The sequence below is a fragment of the Macaca fascicularis genome, chromosome 6 (assembly GCF_037993035.2).
Source record: "Macaca fascicularis isolate 582-1 chromosome 6, T2T-MFA8v1.1".
In the NCBI taxonomy this organism is placed as follows: domain Eukaryota; kingdom Metazoa; phylum Chordata; class Mammalia; order Primates; family Cercopithecidae; genus Macaca; species Macaca fascicularis.
This window is the reverse complement of record NC_088380.1, coordinates 42,302,475-42,322,064: the sequence shown is the minus strand read 5'-3', so window position 1 is coordinate 42,322,064 and position 19,590 is coordinate 42,302,475. Positions and strand designations below refer to the sequence as shown.

General features: G+C 37.3%; 1 pseudogene; it reads left to right on the top strand.

Moving 5' to 3' along the window:
- The window catches only part of LOC102124617 (bifunctional methylenetetrahydrofolate dehydrogenase/cyclohydrolase, mitochondrial-like), a 112,957-nt pseudogene extending 94,660 nt beyond the window's left edge, over nucleotides 1–18,297 (top strand).
- Nucleotides 18,298–19,590: the final 1,293 nt, after the last annotated feature.

The following is a 19,590-nucleotide window of genomic DNA, read 5'->3' as shown; positions in this document are numbered from 1 at the left end:
ATTAACCTATGTGTTTGCTCACTAAAATTCATTATTCCAAATGTTATCCTGAATATATACTGGAGACTTTCTATGAACCTTCCTTGTCTCTTAGTATTTTAGTTCTCAGTCAAAAGTCTTGACGAATAGATTCTGTAATTTTTTTATCTAACACATACCCCTCAAAGCTTTTTACTTTAACGTTACCATGAGTGGCTCAGTCTCTTCGTTCCCTAAAAAGACTGGAATTAAAATATTCTTAAGAATCTTAAGACTATCCTTGTATTAAGTTTCCACTAAGCCCCCAGGTTAGGACAGCCTGACCTCCTCCTGGCTGTTACAAACAAGTTTTAACTGCAAAATAGATTGATGCATCTCTTTGTTTTGTTTTGTCTTTAGATTGATTCATGTAGGCTTAACACAAATTGTTATAATTAAGCCTCTGGTGGTATTTTTGAAAGCAGAAAGAAAGTCTATGAAGGGCATAGGATCATTTTAAATGTACCTGAAGTCTTTAGCAATAAGAGAGGATACACTTTAGCAGAAAGGTGAAGCACGTTGTTGTTGCAGACTTCCTGGATAACAGAAAGCCTCAGAATTTAAGGTTGTAGTTTCTAGGAATATAAATAGTAACCAAAAACCAAGGACGCGTCCTAGCCATGCCAGGGGACCTGCTGAGCTTAACAGTGGTATGCTGGCACCAGTTTCCTCTGGCTCAGAAAAGCCACTGTGTTCATTTTTTCATACCTCCACATTGAGTGATGTCATGTTGCTAGTTTGAAACTGGCCATGTCTGGAGTGGTTAAACCACAGATAACATCAAACACTACAAATCAACGTTTGTTTGTCTTTTCCTGAGAGGTGATTGTTAAACATTAGCTAACACACAGTTAATGAGGGGGTATAGTTTTGAGAATTTTAATAACATAATCAGTGGTAGATATGATTGTGCCTTATTTAAAAGTTAGTGCTGTATAATGAAAAAACAAACCGAGGTTTTGATTCCTCAAGTAGAATATTTAATAGCTGTGCTATTTCAAGCAACATAATTAACACTGGGTAGAAATAAGTGATAAAGGCAGAGACATAAGAAATGTGGATAGATTGTCACCTTTTAATAATGAGAAGCAATAAGACCTCTGGGGTACTGAAGAACACAATCCTGCCTGAAGACTTTAATCCAACAACTTGAGAGAGTTCTATGACCTATGGTTGTCTGGACAGCAATACAATTATGCAGATTCACACCAATTAACCAATCTTACCTTGAGAGTAGTGGGCTACAAACTAAGACATAAGGGCAAAATCCAGGCATTGCTTAAACATTTTGAAATAAAGTTTTATTGCAACACATTAATGCTCATTTATGCATTGCCTATAAAAAGACTATACAGTCTACAAGGCTGAAAAAATTTACCATCTAGTGTTTTACAAAAAAAAAATAATAATAATAATAATTGCTGACACCTGCTTAAGAGGATTAATACCTTTATCCCAACAGAATTAAGGCTCTCATGGAACGTGTCAAAAGGGCTTTGCCCTCAACACCAAGTTCTGAGAATAGAAGCATGATGTATGATGGAATGAAGATTAAAAGTAAACTCAGGAGTTTGGAATCGTGGTCAAAGCCCACAAATTTAAATCAAATAAAAATAAATGTAAAAGATTTGAGGTTAAGGTTTTTTAATGAATAAAAATATATATTTATTTTATTTTGAAAGAAAAAAACTTGGGAAAGTTAGGTAACTACAGATTATACATGAGAAAAACCTGGCCACTAAATAAAGCCAACACAATCTAATACAATATCAGTTGAAGTTTAGTAAGTTAAAGTGTCGTTCAAAAATTATTTTCAGAATACTACTTAAGAAATGTATACAAACTTAAGTATTTAGAAAGAACCCTAAAAATCCCACTTACCAAAATGTTTAACGTGGTTCTATCTGGGTTTAGAGATTATAAATGCTTTTCTGTTTTCTTCTTTCTATATTTTCTTCATTTCACACTTTTTTAAACAATGCGTTATTGAGTTTTTAGTACTTTTATAACTTTCTAAGTAATAGAGTTTGAATGCTTGTTCCCTCCAATTCTCACGTTGAAATATAATCTCCAATGTTGGAGGTGTGACCTGGTGCAAGATGTTTTTTTCATGGGGATAGATCCCTCATAAATGGTTTTATGCCATCCCCTTTACAAAGTGGTGATGAGTGAGCTCTTGCTCTTATAGTTCAAAAGAGATATGGTTGTTTAAAAGAGCATGGCATCTCCCCATCTCTATCTTGCTTCCACTCTCACCATGTGACATGCTGGCTTCCCATCATCTTAGGCCATGATAGTAAGCTTCCTGAAGCCCTCACCAGAAACCGAGCAGATGCTGGCATGATGTTTCTCATTCAGGCTGCAGAACTGTGTGCTAATTAAGCGTATTTTCTTTATAAATGACCCAGTTTTAAGTATTCCCTTATAGAGACACAAGAATGGACTAATATTGAAAATTAGTATCAGAAGTGGGGCATTGCTATAAAGATACCAGAAAATGTGGAAGCAGCTTTGGAGCTGAGCAATGGGCAAAGGTTGGAAGAGTTTGGAGGGCACTGAAGAAGAAAAGAAGATGAGGAAAAGTTTGGAATAGTTTAGAGACTGATTAAATCGTTGTAACCAAAATTCTGATAGAAATATGGACAGCGACCAGGCACGGTGGTTCATGCCTGTAATCCCAGCACTTTGGGAGGCTGAGGTAGGCAGATCACCTGAGGTCAGGAGTTTTTTGAGAAATATGGACAGTGAAGGCCAGGCTAAGGAGGTCTCGGATGGAAAAGATAAATTTATTAGGAACTCAAGCAAAGGTCACACTTGTCATGCATTAGCAAAGATCTTGGTTGCTTTGTGTCCAGGCTCTAAGGATCTGTGGCAGTTTGAACTTAAGAGTGATGACTTAGAGTAACTGGCAGAAGAAATTTTTAAGCAGCAAAATGTTCAAGAGTTAGCCTGGCTGCTTCTAACAGCCTGCAATCAGATATGGGAACAAATAAATGACTTAAAGTTGAATCTTATATTTAAAAGGGAAGCAGAGTGTAAAACGCTGGAATATTTGCAAGCTAGCCATGTGGCAGAGAAAAAAGAAGCATTTTCAGGAGAGGAATACAAGCAGGTTGTGGAGGAACCACTTGCTGAAGATATTAGTATGACTAAAAGGGAGCCAAGTGCTCATATCTAAGATCAATGGGAAAAAGACTTCAAAGGCATTGCAGAAGTCTTCAAGGCAGCCCCTCACATCACAGGTTTATAGACCTAGGAAGAAAGAATGGTTTGGGGGGCCAGATCCAGGGTCCCATTGTCCTGCTCAGTCTTAGAACACTACTCCCCACATCACAGCAGCTCTAGTTCCAGCCTTGGCTCAACAGGGCCCAGGTACAGCTTGAGCCACAGCTTTGAAGGTCACAAGTCACAGAATTTACTAGCTTCCATATAGTGTTAAGTGGCAGGCACACAGAATGCAGGCATGAAGGAGGTTTGACAGCTTTCTTATAGATTTCACAGGATGTATGAGAAAGTCTATGTGCCCAAACAGAACCCTGTTACAGGGCTGGACCCCTCACTGAGAATTTCTACTAGGGCATTGTGAGGAGGACATGTAGAGCTGAAACCCCAATAGAGACTTGGCCTACTGGAACTGTGGGAAGGCGGCCACTGCCCTTCAGACTCCAGAATGTTAGTCATGGGCAGCCTGCATCCTGAGCCTGGAAAACCTGCGGGTACACACCTCCAATTCATGACAGCATCCACAGGGGCTTCACCCTGCTAAGTCACAGAAGCAGAGCTGCCCAGGGCCTTGGGAACACACCCCTTGCATCAGTGTGCTCTGGATGCAGTACATGAGATCAAAGGAGATTATTTTGAAGCTTTAAGATTTAATGTCTGCCCTGCTGGGTTCCAGACTTGCATGGGGCCTATTACCCCTTTCTTTTTGGCCAATTTCTCCCTTTTGGAATGGAAATATCTACCCAATGCTTATAATGCCATTGTATCTTGGAAGAAAGTAACTTGTATTTGATTTTATAGGTTCATCAGTGGAAGGAACTTGGCCTTGAGCCTCAGATGAAACTTTAGATTTGAACTTTGGAACTTTTAAGTTAAGTCTAGAACAAATTAAGACTATGTGAGACTAATGCAAAGGCATGATTCTATTTTGAAATGTGAGCAGGACATGAGATTTAGTGGGTCAGGGGATGAATGATATAGTTTGGACATTTTTCCCCCCAAATCTCAAGTTGAAAAGTAATCCCCATAGTTGGACATGGGGCCTGGTGGGAGATGTTTGGATCATAGAAACAAATCCTTCATGAATGGCTTAGCACCGTCCCCTTGGTGATGAGTGAGTTCTCATTCTGGTAGTTCATGTGATATCTGGTTATTTCAAAGTGCATGGAATCGCTCCCCTCTCTCTTTCTTGCTCCCACTCTCACCATGTGACATGCTGTATCTTCATCTCCTTCCACCATGATTGTAAGCTTCTTGCGGCCCTCGCTAGAAGCCAAGTAGATGCTGGCACCGTTCTTCTCATACAGCCTACAGAACCAGGAGCCATTTAAATCTCTTTTCTTTGTAAATTACCCAGCTTCAGGTATTCTTTTATAACAATGCAAAAACAACCTAACACACTAAGTTTAATTGTAGTGTCCAGATCAAAAAAGTTTATAAAATGTGAATGTAGATAACACTACTAAACTATACACTTAAAAATGGTTAAGATGTTAAAATTTATATTATGAATATTTTGCCACAATTTTTTAAAAGCTAATAATAAGAAAAGTAATATAGTATAGTGAGGTACCAGCTTATTACTTACTATGAATGGTTCCCGTACGATTTTTAGCCCTTCTGAGCCTTATTTTCTCCTCTGTAAAATAAGATTAGCAATAGAACTATATACCATATATATTCTAATGTAGTTAACCAGTCCCCCTTTAATACACATAATATTCTTTCTATTGCGCAAACTTACTTTAGATCTCTTGCTTCAGTATAACAAAGCAACAATGGAGTCTAATAAACTCTGGCTTCTACCGTAGATTAGAGAGAGCTCATTCTAACAACATATGCTGGGCAAATTGCAAATTCATGACTCTTAAATCAGTGAGCTGAACTCATACATCAATTAATTAGTCTGAATTCAATGGAAAGACAACTGCAGCAGGAAGAAATAAGATATAAGCACTTGCTTCCCTGGGGCAGATGAAGCCAGATGTGAATAAGAATAATTCAGCTAGAATCGTTAATTAATTAATAGAAGCTGAGTGTGGGCTAGTGAGAGACCATAGAGTCCTAGGGACTGCAGATGAAGGTAAAGTTCTCACCTTTTCTCCATAGACCCCACCAGCACTCATGAAAAAGACTGGCAAGAGTCCTAAGAAAGTAACTTTTATGGTGCTAGCCTGAAGATAGGAACTGCAGCTACTGCAGAATGGCACTGGGGCCATAGCAGAAACAAACTTCAAACTCAGCCTGCCTCCTAAATAGATTAACTCATCCCTGACACTAAAGGCCTAGCAGGAAAAAAAAAAAGATACACCCATTTCTAGAAATAAAAACCATTCTTTCCTACATAACATGACTAGTATTGAACAAAAAATGATGAGGAATACAAAAAGTAAGGAAAATAAAACACACACACACATACACACACTACCAAGAAAAAAATCAATCACCAGGAACCAGATTCAGATATGACACAGATGTTGAAACTAAATGACAAGAAATTTAAAATAAATATGATTAATATGTTTTAAAGTTCTAAGGGAGATGAACAACATGCAGGATCAGTCAGGTAATTTCAGCAGAAGGATGGAAACACAAGAATGAATCAAATGGAAATATTAGAAACATATAGCGCAATAACAGTGACAAAGCATGCCTTCAACCGAGTCATCAGTAGACTTAGAGGAATCTAGCAAAAGAATTAGTAAACTTAAAGATAGATTGACAGATATTACTCAGACTGAAACACAAAGATTTTTCTCTTTCCCATACTTGGGAAAAAAAATCCAAAAAAAAACAACAAAAAATAAAAAGAAGAAGAAGAACAGAGCATACAGGAGCCGCGGAACAATATCAAACCATCTAACGTACATGTAATTGAAATTCTAGAAACAGAATTAGAGAAAAAGGCAACAGACATACTTGAAGGAAAAGAGTGAAGAATTCTCCAAAATTGATGACAGACACCAAACCACTATTTCAACAAGCTCAGAGAATACCAGGAAAGATAATTACACAAACATACATACCACCGACCAAGGATACCATCTTCAAACTGCTGAAAGCAGAAGACAAAGAAGAAATGTTGAAGACATCAAAAGAAAAAGGAGGATACATATATACAGAGAAAGTAAGATAACAATTAGAGGGATGATACAAGCCAGAAGACCCTAGTCTAGCACTGTAAGTGCTGAAAAAGAAAAATTCTCAACCCAGAATTCTATCCCTAGTAATAATATGTTTCAAATAGAAAAATAAAGACTTTCTCAAATAAACAAAAACTAGCAGAATTCATTGCCAGCAGGTTTATATACTACAAAAATGTTAAAGAAAATATTTCAGGCAGAAATTGCTATATTTTAATTGGCCTAAAAGATAATCAGCTATTTAAAGCAAAAATATTAGCTTTAACCCATTATCGACCCATTATGTATGAATAGCATATGTAAAAATAAAAAGAATTACAATAGCAACAAAAAATTGAATGTGTAAAAAGTAATGGGATTGCTAGGTCGAATGATAATCCTGTTTTAAGTTCTTTGAGAAACTGCCAAACTGCTTTCCACAATGGTTGAATTAATTTACATTCCCACCAACAGTGTATAAGGGTTCTCTTTTCTCTGAAATCTTACCAACATCTGTACTTTTTATTTATTTATTTATTTAATTATTTATTTATTTATTTATTGACAGCATCTCACTCTCTCACCCAGGCTGGAGTGCAGCTGCATGAACACAACTCACTGCAGCCTCAACCTCATGGGTTCAAGCAATCTTCCCCACTCAGCCTCCTGAATAGCTGGGACCACAGACATGCACCATGATATCTGGCTAGTTTTTATTATTATTATTTTTTTGTAGAAACAGGGTCTCACCATGTTGCCCAGACTGGTCTCAAACCCCTGGGCTCAAGCAATCCTCTCACCTCAGCCTTCCAAAGTACTGGGATTATAGGCATGAGCCTATTTTAATAATAGCCATTCTGATTATTGTGAGATAATATCTCATTGTGGTTTTGATTTGCATTTCTGTAATGATTAGTAAGGAGGAACGTTTTAAATATGCATGTTGGGTGCTTGTATGTTGTCTTTTGAGAAGTGTCTGTTCATGTCCTTTGCCCATTTTTCAATGAGGTTGTTTGGTTTTTGCTTATTGTTTAAGTTCCTAATAAATAGTAGATATTAGATCGTTGTCAGATGTATAGTTCAAAAATATTTGCTCCCATTTTGTAGGTTGTCTGTTTACTTTGTTGATAGTTTCTTTTGCTGTGCAGTAACTCTTTAGTTTAATTAAGTCCCACTTGTCAATTTTTGGTTTTGTTGCAACTGCTTTTGGAGTCTTCATCATGAAATCTTTGCCAAGGCCTATGACCAGAATGAGATTTCCTAGGTTTTCTTCTTGGGTTTTTATAGTTTTTGGTCTTACATTTAAGTCTTTCATGCATTTTGAGTTGATTTTTGTATATAGTGAAAGAAAGGGGTCCAGTTTCAATCTTCTATTTATGGCTAGCCAGGTATCCAGCACTATTTATGGAATAAGGAGTCCTTTTCCCATTGCTTGTTATTGTCAGTTTTGTTGAGGATCAGATGGTTGTATGTGTATGACTTTATTTCTGGGTTTTCTAGCCTGTTCCATTGATTTTGTGTGTCTATTTTCTTACCAGTACCATGCTGTTTTGGTTACTGTAGTCTTGTAGCATAGTTTGAAGTTGGATAATGTGATGCCTCTGTCTTTCTTCTTTCTGCTTATGATTGCTTTAGCTATTCAGGCTTATTTTTGGGTTCCATATGAATTTTAGAATAGTTGTTTTTAATTCTGTGAAAAATGTCATTGGTGGTTTGATAAGAATAGCATTGAACCTGTACATTGTTTTGGACAGTATGGTCATTTTAACAATATTGATTTTCCATTTGTTTGTATCATCTCTGATTTCTTTCAGCAGTGTTTGGTAATTTTCATTGTAGAGATCTTTCACCTCCCTTGTTAGCTATATTCCTAGGTACTTTATCTATTTTGTGGCTACTGTGAATGGCATTATGTTCTTGATTTGGCTCTCAGTTTGGACATTACTTCTGTATAGAAATGCTACTAATTTTTATACATTGATTTTTGTATCTTGAAACATTATCGATGTTATTTGTCAGTTCTAAGAACTTTTGGGCAGAGACTATGGGATGGGGTTTTTTAGGTATAGAATTATATCACCTGTAAAGGGAAATAGTTTTACCTCCTCTCTTACTATTTGGATGCCTTTCATTTCTTTCTCTTGCCTCATTGCTCTGGCTAGGACTTCCATACTATACTGAATAGAAGTGATGAGAGTGGGCATCCTTGTCTTGTTCACATTCTCAAGGGGAATGCTTCCACATTTTGCCTGTTTAGTATGATGTTAGCTGTGGGTTTGTCATAAATGGTTCTTATTACTTTGGGGTATAGAACTGAGAAATTATGATTCAGCCTTTGAAAAGAGAGTAGGAAAAAGATGTGCATGTTTTTGAAAATACATATTTATAAAATGAAATAAGTAGGAGTGTAAAAAACCTGTTCACAATTATTGACAGCCATCTGCACATAAATTCTTTGTAATTTATTTTAATCAATCTATTTCTTCCTTTAATAAGCTAAACATAATATAACAGAGAAGAAAATGATAGAACCAAAACTGTAAAATGCTAAAATAGAGAAAGAAATACTTTACCTCTTTTAAGATTCATACTAAAATGCACACAATCAGGAAAGAAGATGAGGACACTAGATGATTTATGACCCTATGGAGTGGTCTTTATAATAACAATCAAGGCAATCATTATTTCCAGGAAGATTATCTAGCATATGAAATGCTAGTCATGCATAGAATTATTATTAGGCCAAAAATATCTTTGTTTTATATCTTAATTCTTAGCAGGAAATACACTCCATTAAAAAGTAATCAGTTAACAAAAAGTAATCAGTTAAATTGGGTGACTTTTTATTATATTGTTTGTACTTTTAAAAAGTACAGTTACAGAAGCAGCACATGTGCACTATAGGAAATTTTTGAATTTAATTAAATCAATTTAATTACCATCAGTGGGCACCAATGCGAATTACCTTAATGTTTACCTTTCCAGGTCTTTATACACACACACACACACCTCTTTCTAGTTTTACATCAATATAAATTTTATTGTACATACCATTCCTCAATCTGGTTTTGTTTTTTGGTAACTTTCTCTTTCAGTACATTTTATCTCACCTACTGCTGAGACGATGTTCAAAATTCCCCCAGTTGATCCAAAAATTACATGCAGTTCATTTGTCCATTCAAATATCAAATGTAAGATCCAATCTTGCATCTGGCTTTTATATTTGTTAAATTTCTTACAATTGATTACAATCTCTTTTTCATAATACTAACTTTTTAAAACCCCAAGCCAATTACATTCTGTAGAATATTCCTGAATTTGTCTAGTTGCTTTGCTATGGTATTATTGAACTTGTTAGCCTGTATCCTGTATCCCCTGTCTATAGTCTATATTCTGTATTGTTTATTATGTTAGAAGCTTAATACATTTATATTATTTTTTCCAATAACAATTCAAAGTGATGGTGTATACTTCATGTAGCATCATATCCAAAGTCACATAATATGGGGTTAACCATCATTGGTGGCACTATGAATGATAAATTCCTACACTAAGTTATTTTGTTTTTCCCTTTCACTATACAGATAAGCATTTTTCCTTGAGATTAAAAAGTAATCCATTAGGGTTTTTTTTTTAACAATTAACCAATGACCAGTTTCTCATCAATCATTTACTTAATGATTTTGATACCAATTAATATTGTCCTCTTAATCTAATAATATCATTTGGGCCAGTAAAATTATATTTTCTATAATTTCTTGCATATTTTATAACTGGCTTTCTTCTGTAATACAGAATTTTTTCTCAATTATTAGGAAAATTGGTTAACAGGTGAAGATATAATAAATGGAATTCTCATACACATTTGATGGAAATATTTGTACCACCCCTTTGGAAAACAATCTGCCATTATCTAGCCAAGGTAAAGATATACAGAATCTATGACCCAGCATTTTCATTTTAGGTTTAGCATTTTTCAATTTCAGGATACCCCACTTAAAATCAGAAATCTACCTCTGTAAATTAGGCATCTACAAGTGCTAATAGAGAACCAATTTCTCAATATTTTAAATGAGAAAAATTATAATGTTTTATGTATCAACTCAAAACTTCAACCAGGTGAGTAGAGAAGATGGCCAAATAGGAACAGCTCCAGCCTCCAGCTCCCAGCATGAGCGACACAGAAGATGAGTGATTTCTGCATTTTCAACTGAGATACCGGGTTCACCTCACTGGGTCCTGTTGGACAGTTGGCGCTGGTCCCCAGGTGCAGCCTGACTAGTAAGAGCGGAAGCAGGGTGAGGGATCACCTCACCTGGGAAGTGCAAGGGGAAAGGGAATTCCTTTTCCTAGCCAAAGGAAATTGAGACACACAACACCAGGAAAATCAGGTAACTCCCACCCTAATACAGCACTTTACCAAGGGTCTTAGCAAACGGCAAACCAGGAGATTATATCCCACACTTGGTCCAGAGGGTCCCACGCCCACGGAGCCTCCCTTATTGCTAGCACAGCAGTCTGAGATCTAATTGCAAGGCAGCAGCCAGGCTGGGGGAGGGGTGCCCACCATTGCTGAGGTTTAGGTAGGTAGGTAAACAAAGCCCCTGGGAAGCTTGAATTGGGTGGAGCCCACCACAGCTCAAGGAGGCTGGCCTGCCTCTGTAGACTCCTCCTCTGGGGACAGGTCATAGCTAAACAAAAAGCAGCAGAAACCTCGACAGAGGTAAATGCCCCCATCTGACAGCTTTGAAGAGAGCAGTGGATCTCCCAGCATGGAGGTTGAGATCTGAGAACAGACAGACTGCCCGCTCAAGTGGGTCCCCGACCCCTAAGTAACCTAACTGGGAGACATCCCCCACTAGGTGCAGACCGACATCTCACACCTCACACGGCAGAGTACACCCCTGAGACGAAGCTTCCAGAGCAAGAATCAGACAGCAACACTCGCTGTTCAGCAATATTCTATCTTCTGCAGGCTCCACTGCTGATACCACAGCAAACAGGGCCTGGAGTGGACGTAAAGCAAACTCCAACAGACCTGCAGCTGAGGGTCCTGACTGTCAGAAGGAAAACTAACAAACAGAAAGGACACCCACACCAAAACCCCATCAGTACATCACCATCATCAAAGACCAAAGGCAGATAAAACCATAAAGATGGGGAAAAAGCAGTGCAGAAAGGCTGAAATTCAAAAAATTAGAGCGCATATCCCCCTCCAAAGGAATGCAGCTCATCGTCAGCAATGAAACAAAGCTGGATGGAGAATGACTTTGATGAGTCGAGAGAAGTCTTCAGTCAATCAAACTTCTCAGAGCTAAAGGAGGAACTATGGAACCAGTGCAAAGAAACTAAAAACCTTGAAAAAAAAAATGGAAGAATGGATAACTAGAATAATCAATGCAGAGAAGACCTTCAAAGAACTGATAGAGATGACAACCATGACACAAGAACTATGTGACAAATGCACAAGCTTCAGTAACTGACTCAATGAACTGGAAGAAATGGTATCAGAGATTGAAGATGAAATGAATGAAATGAAGTGAGAAGAGAAGTGTAGAGAAAAAAGAGTAAAAAGAAATGAACAAAGATTCCAACAAATATGAGATTATGTGAAAAGACCAAATCTACATCAGATTGGTATGCCTGAAAGTTACAGGGAAAATGGAACCAAGTTGGAAAACACTCTTCAGGATATCATCCAGTAGAACTTCCCCAACCTAGTGAGGCAGGCCAACATTCAAATTCAGGAAATACAGAGAATGCCATAAAGATACCCCTCGAGAAGTGGAACTCCAAGACACATAATTGTCAGATTCACCAAAGTTGAAATGAAGGAAAAAATGTTAAGGGCAGCCAGAGAGAAAGGTTGGGTTACCCACAAAGGGAAGCCCATCACACTAACAGCAGATCCTTGGCAGAAATTCTCCAAGCCAGGGCCAATAGTCAACATTCTTAAAGAAAGAATTTTCTACCCAGTGTTTCATATCCAGCCAAACTAAGTTTCATAAGTGAAAGAGAAATAAATCCTTTGCAGACAAGCAAATGCTTAGAGATTTTGTCACCACCAGGCCTGCCCTACAGGAGATAGTGAAGGAAGCACTAAACATGGAAAGGAACAACAGGTACCAACCATTGCAAAAACATGTCAAAATGTAAAGTCCATCGATGCTAGGAAGAAGCTGCATGAACTAGTGAGCAAATTAACCAGCTAATATCATAATGACAGGATCAAGTTCACACATAACAATATTAACCTTAAATGTAAATGGACTAAATGGTCCAATTAAAATACACAGACTGACACATTGGATAAAGACTCAAGACCCATCAGTTTGCTGTATTCAGGAGACTCATCTCACATGCAGAGACACACATAGGCTCAAAATAAAGGGATGCAGGAAGATCTACCAAGCAAATGGAAAACAAAAAAAGCAGGGGTTGCAATCCTAGTCTCTGATAAAACAGACTTTAAACCATCAAAGATCAAAAGAGACAAAGAAGGCCATTACATAATGGTAAAGGGATCAAGTCATCAGGAAGAGCTAACTATCCTAAATATATATGCACCCAATACAGGAGCACCCAGATTCTTAAAGCAAGTCCTTAGAGACTTAGAAAGAGAATTAGACTCCCATACAATAATAATGGGAGACTTTAACACCTCACTGTCAACATTAGACCAATGAGACAGAAAGTCAACAAGGATATCCAGGAATTGAACTCAGCTCTGCACCAAGCAGACCTAATAGACATCTATAGAACTCTCCACCCCAAATCAACAGAATATACATTCTTCTCAGCACCACATCACACTTATTCCAAAATTGACCACATAGTTGGAAGTAAAGCACTCCTCAGCAAATGTACACGAACAGAAATTATAACAAACTGTCTCTCAGACCACAGTGCAATCACACTAGAACTCAGGACTAAGCGACTCAATCAAAACTGCTCAACGACATGGAAACTGAACAACCTGCTCCTGAATGACTACTGGGTACATAACGAAATGAAGGCAGAAATAAAGATGTTCTTTGAAACCAATGAGAACAAAGATACTACATACCAGAATCTCTGGGACACATTTAAAGCAGTGTGTAGAGAGAAATTTATAGCACTAAATGCCCACAAGAGAAAGCAGGAAAGATCTAAAATTGACACTCTAACATCACAATTAAAAGAACTAGAGAAGCGAGAGCAAACACATTTGAAAGCTAGCAGAAGGCAAGAAATAACTAAGATCAGAGCAGAACTGAAGGAGATAGAGACACAAAAAACCCTCCAAAAATCAATGAATCCAGAAGCTGGTTTTTTGAAAAGATCAACAAAATTGATAGACTGCTAGCAAAACAAATAAAGAAGAAAAGAGAGAAGAATCAAATAGATGCAATAAAACTTGATAAGGGGGATAACACCACCGACCCCACAGAAATACAAAGTGCCATCAGAGAATAATATAAACACTTCTACATAAATAAACTAGAAAATCTAGAAGAAATGGATAATTTCCTGGACACTTACACTCTCCCAAGACTAAAACAGGAAGAAGTTGAATCCCTGAATACACCAATAGCAGGCTCTGAAATTGAGGCAATGATTAATAGCTTACCAACCAAAAAAAGCCCAGGACCAGACGGATTCACAGCCGAATTCTACCAGAGGTACAAGGAGGAGCTGGTACCATTCCTTCTGAAACTATTTCAATCAATAGAAAAAGGGGGAATCCTCCCCAACTCACTTTATGAGGCCAACATCATCCTGATACTAAAGCCTGATAGAGATAAAACAAAAAAAGAGAATTTTAGACCAATATCCCTGATGAACATCGATGCAAAAATCCTCAGTAAAACACTGGCAAAACGAATCCAGCAGCACATCAAAAAGCTTATCCACCATGATCGAGTGGGCTTCATCCGTGGGATGCAAGGCTGGTTCAACATTCACAAATCAATAAACATAATCCAGCATATAAACAGAACCAAAGACAAAAACCACATGATTATCTCAATAGATGCAGAAAAAGGCCTTTGACAAAATTCAACAGCCCTTCATGCTAAAAACTCTCCATAAATTCGGTATTGATGGAATGTATCTCAAAATAATAAGAGCTATTTATGACAAACCCACAGCCAATATCATACTGAATGAGCAAAATCTGGAAGCATTCCCTTTGAAAACTGGCACAAGACAGGGATGCCCTCTCTCACCACTCCTATTCAACATAGTGTTGGAAGTTCTGGCTAGGGCAATCAGGCAAGAGAAAAAAGTCAAGGGTATTCAGTTAGGAAAAGAAGAAGTCAAATTGTCCCTGTTTGCAGATGACATGATTGTATATTTAGAAAACCCCATTGTCTCAGCCCAAAATCTCCATAAGTGGATAAGCAACTTCAGCAAAGTCTCAGGATACAAAATCAATGTGCAAAAATCACAAGCATTCTTATACACCAGTAACAGACAAACAGAGAGCCAAATCATGAATGAACTCCCATTCACAATAGCTTTAAAGAGAATAAAATACCTAGGAATCCAACTTACAAGGGATGTAAAGGACCTCTTCAAGGAGAACTACAAACCACTGCTCAGTGAAATAAAAGAGGACACAAGCAAATGGAAGAACATACCATACTCATGGATAGGAAGAATCAATATTGTGAAAATGGCCATACTGCCCAAGGTAATTTATAGATACAATGCCATCCCTATCAAGCTACCAATGAGTTTCTTCACAGAATTGGAAAAAACTGCTTTAAAGTTCATATGGAACCAAAAAAGACCCCACATTGCCAAGACAATCCTAAGCCAAAAGAACAAAGCTGGAGGCATCACGCTGACTTCAAACTATACTACAAGGCTACAGTAACCAAAACAGCATGGTACTGGTACCAAAACAGAGATATAGACCAATGGAACAGAATAGAGCCCTCAGGAATAATACCACACATCTACAGCCATCTGATCTTTGACAAACATGACAAAAACAAGAAATGAGGAAAGGATTCCCTATTTAATAAATGGTGCTGGGAAAACTGGCTAGCCATAAGTAGAAAGCTGAAACTGGATCTTTTCCAGGTTCCTTATATGAAAATTAATTCAAGATGGATTAGAGACTTAAATGTTAGACCTAAAACCATAAAAACCCTAGAAGAAAACCTAGGTAGTACCATTCAGGACATAGGCATGGGCAAGGACTTCATGTCTAAAACACCAAAAGCAATGGCAACAAAAGCCAAAATTGACAAATGGGATCTAATTAAACTAAAGAGCTTCTGCACAGCAAAAGAAACTACCATCAGAGTGAACAGGCAACCTACAGAATGGGAGAACATTTTTGCAATCTACTCATCTGACAAAGGGCTAATATCCAGAAACTACAAAAATCTCAATCAAATTAAGAAAAAAACAAACAACCCCATCAAAAAGTGGGCAAAAGGTATGAACAGGCACTTCTCAAAAGAAGACATTCATACAGCCAACAGACACATGAAAAAATGCTCATCATCACTGGCCATCAGAGAAATGCAAATCAAAACCACAATGAGATATCATTGCACACCAGTTAGAATGGCAATCATTAAAAAATCAGGAAACAACAGGTGCTGGAGAACATGTGGAGAAATAGGAACACTTTTACACTGTTAGTGGGACTGTAAACTAGTTCAACCTTTGTGGAAAACAGTGTGGCGATTCCTCAAGGATCTAGAACTAGATTTACCATATGACCCAGCCATCCCATTACTGTGGATATACCCAAAAGATTATAAATCATGCTGCTATCATCTGAGATGTTCTATCAGCACAAAATTGATTAAGACATAGGGATACTTCCAGGGTGGAGAGATAGAACTGTAATTAGGGAGAACGGCATGAATAGACTGGATATGTGTTTTGGAATGCTGCCAGTTTTACTTTTTGACTTAGATTACACAAGTGTTTGTTTTATAAGCACTCATTCAACTACAAATATATTTTCACGAACTCTTCTGGAAATGTATATGTTTCAGAGTAAGACAAGGAAAAAGTGAGTGGAAAAAGTAAGCTTAGGTATTAATAAAGGAGACAGGATTGCAGGATGTTGCTAAGGGGCACCAACCCTTGGCTGCTCTATCTGACCATATGTCAACAAATATATGACAACTGTAGAATATAAAAAGAAGGGTACCTAATGTAAGACAGGAACAAATCCATTTGCAAAGGAGCTTACACTTAGAAAAATGATACATTTGTTGGATTGGAACTTTATGGATTAAAAAAACCTTCAATATAAATAACAAGCTTTAAAAATATCTAGAAGATAAAAACTGAAAGTTTCCATGGGAACAGAATGGGCATTCATAAAATCATAAAATGTAAGAACACCGTGAACTGTGGCTTTGTGCAACAAATCCTGCAATTTTCAAAACATGAGGATGTCAATGAAATTCAAAAGAAATCATTTTCAACAATTAAAAAAAATTTTACATAGAGGGTAGTAACTTTTTAATAATTCACTATTATTACATATTCTTAAATTTTGATATGTAACAGAAAATAAAAATCGAATACTTGGGCACCAAGTCAAAATTTTTTTAAAACTTGTTTAATTATTTCATAACTAGTTGAAATTTAGTTTAAAATGGATGTTTTTCAGAACTTTGACTAGGCTGGGACGCAAAGGCAAAAAAGTTTAAAATCAGTGTCAGCCTAGCGCGGGCACCGGCGCAGGACTCTGGCTGTGACTTTCCTCATGTCAGCGTTGGCCGCCCACTGATCCAGCCTGCTCAGAGCTGCCGCCTCTGTCCTCGCCTTTTTCACTTCGTGGCAGTTCCTTTGAACTTCCTCAGGGAAGAGCTCTTACTGGTTCCAATAACTCTCACTGCTCTTATGAGCTAAGCTTTTGCACCAACTGAACAGCTGGCCAACCTAAAAATTGTTGCCTTTGCCCTCATATACTCACTCTTGGTCTGTCAGCTTTGGATGAAGCAGTGGGGTTCTTAGGATGAACCCATTGCCAACTAAATGAAGCTTTTGTCAGGAAACTGGCCAGGTGGATGAAGCAGAAAGTGTGGCAGGAGGTGGAGGAGTAGCTGGCCTCTGGCAAAAAATGGCCATGCCTATGCTTGACTCTGGTCAGCAAAAATCCTGCAAGTCACTCCTATATCCTCAACAAAACCAGGGCAGCTTCAGATGTGGGAATCAACAGTGAGACAATTGTGAAACCAGCTTCAATTTCAGAGGAAGAATTGTTTAATTTAATCAATAAATTGAATAATGATGGTAATGTAGATGGCCTCCTTCTTCACCTGTCTCTTCCAGGGCACATTGATGAGAGAAAGATCTGCAATGCTGTTTTTCCAGATAAGCATGTTGATGGCTTTCACGTAATAAATGTAGGGCGAATATATCTGGACCAGTATTCCATGTACCAGCTACTCTGTGCGGTGTGTGGGAAATAATTAAGCAAACTGGCATTCCAACTCTAGGGAAGAATGTGGTTTGGCTGGAAGGTCAAAAAATCTTGGAATGCCCATTGCAATGTCACTGCACACAGATGGGGTGCATGAACGTCACGGAGGTGATCCCACTGTTGTAATATCTCATTGATATACCCCCAAAGAGCAGTTGAGGAAACATACAATTCTTGCAGATATTGTAATATCTGTTGCAGTCATTCCAAATCTGATCACAGCAAATATGACCACGGAAGGAGCAATAGTCATTGATGTGGGAATAGATACAGTTCAAGATCCTGTAACGCTAAACCTAAGTTGGTTGAAAATGTGGATTTTAAAGGAGTTAGGCAAAAAGCCAGTTATATCACTCCAGTTTCTGGAGGTGTTGGCACTATGACAGTGGCAATGCTAATGAAGAATACCATAATTGCTGCCAAAGAAAAGTGCTGAGGCTTGAAGAACGGAAAGTGCTGAAGTCTAAAGAGCTTGGAGTAGCCACTAACTAACTGTTGTGACTTCTGTATCACCAACAGCACTCCAAGTCAGCTCAGGAAGAAAAGCAAGCCAAGAGAAATGCGATATGTTTTTATTTATTCTACTGAAATGGTTTAAAATAATGCTTTGCATTTATTGAAAGCTTTCATGGGTGTATATGCATGTAGCTCTGCAGTACCTCACCAGGAAGCATTCCAGTATCATGCAGGGTCATGTGATCTAGCCAAGAGCAAGCCATTAACCATGTGACTAACATGGGAGACATTGTTATATTGAGAATGAATGCTTAACTTTGTCAAGCCACCTCTGTTAAAAATTTGCCTTTTCTAGGATTGCACTTCTCGAGTGCTATAAGCGTTGGTAATCATTTTAGGTAGCAAACTTTTTGAGTTCAACTCATCAAACCAAAGGAAAAAATAGGGAAAAGATGAAAAATTTAAAAATGGTAGTAACTAAGTAGAAAAAAAAAAAAAAGAACTAATCTATATATGTATTGACTGGTAACCAGATCTATCTAAGTAGAACTGAATTGGCTAGGAAAAAAATAAAAACTGCATGTTAATCATTTTCCTAAGTTGTCTTTTTGAGGTTTAGTCAGTCATTGGGAAAATGTTAAGGATTGTTCCCTGCTTTTAGTCCTCATTTTATGTATGTTACCATTCAGTAAGATCTCCCCACTTTAGTTTTCTAGGATTTAAAGGCTTATTTTATAAATTATTCATGTGTATTGTCATACTTGGCTTTTGCTATATAGTTTAACTTCATTGCTAAAGTTTTGTATTGTTAGGGAATATCTGTATAGCTTCTTTGGTGTATCTTAAAATCTGTTTTTGGAAAAAGAAAAAAAACCTCGTTTTCATAATCATTTCAGCAGCTTGGATAAGTATGCAAGTTACTTTTCCACCAAAGAAGTTTTAGCAGCTGCCTGCTTTTCTGTGATGTATCCTGTTGACTTTTCCAAAATATTTTTAAGAGTTTGAGTTAATATTGAATTTAATCAGACTTTCTGATTAAAGGTTCTTTTTTCTTTTTTATTAAAACACATCTGTCTGCTGTGGTATGAAAAAAAGAGAAATCACTGTAAGTTGTTAATAAGGTGAAGATGCCTATGATATACTTTCAAGTAAACTAAAAAAAAATCAACCTCTTTTTGCATTTACAAAGAAAGCAATAAAATGGCAAACCATATATTATCAATTGGCATTGGATTATTCAGAGTACAAGAAAGACTAAAATCTGAAATATTTTAAAGTAATTTTAACAACAAATGTTCAAGACTGTATACATGAGCAATGAAAATATAT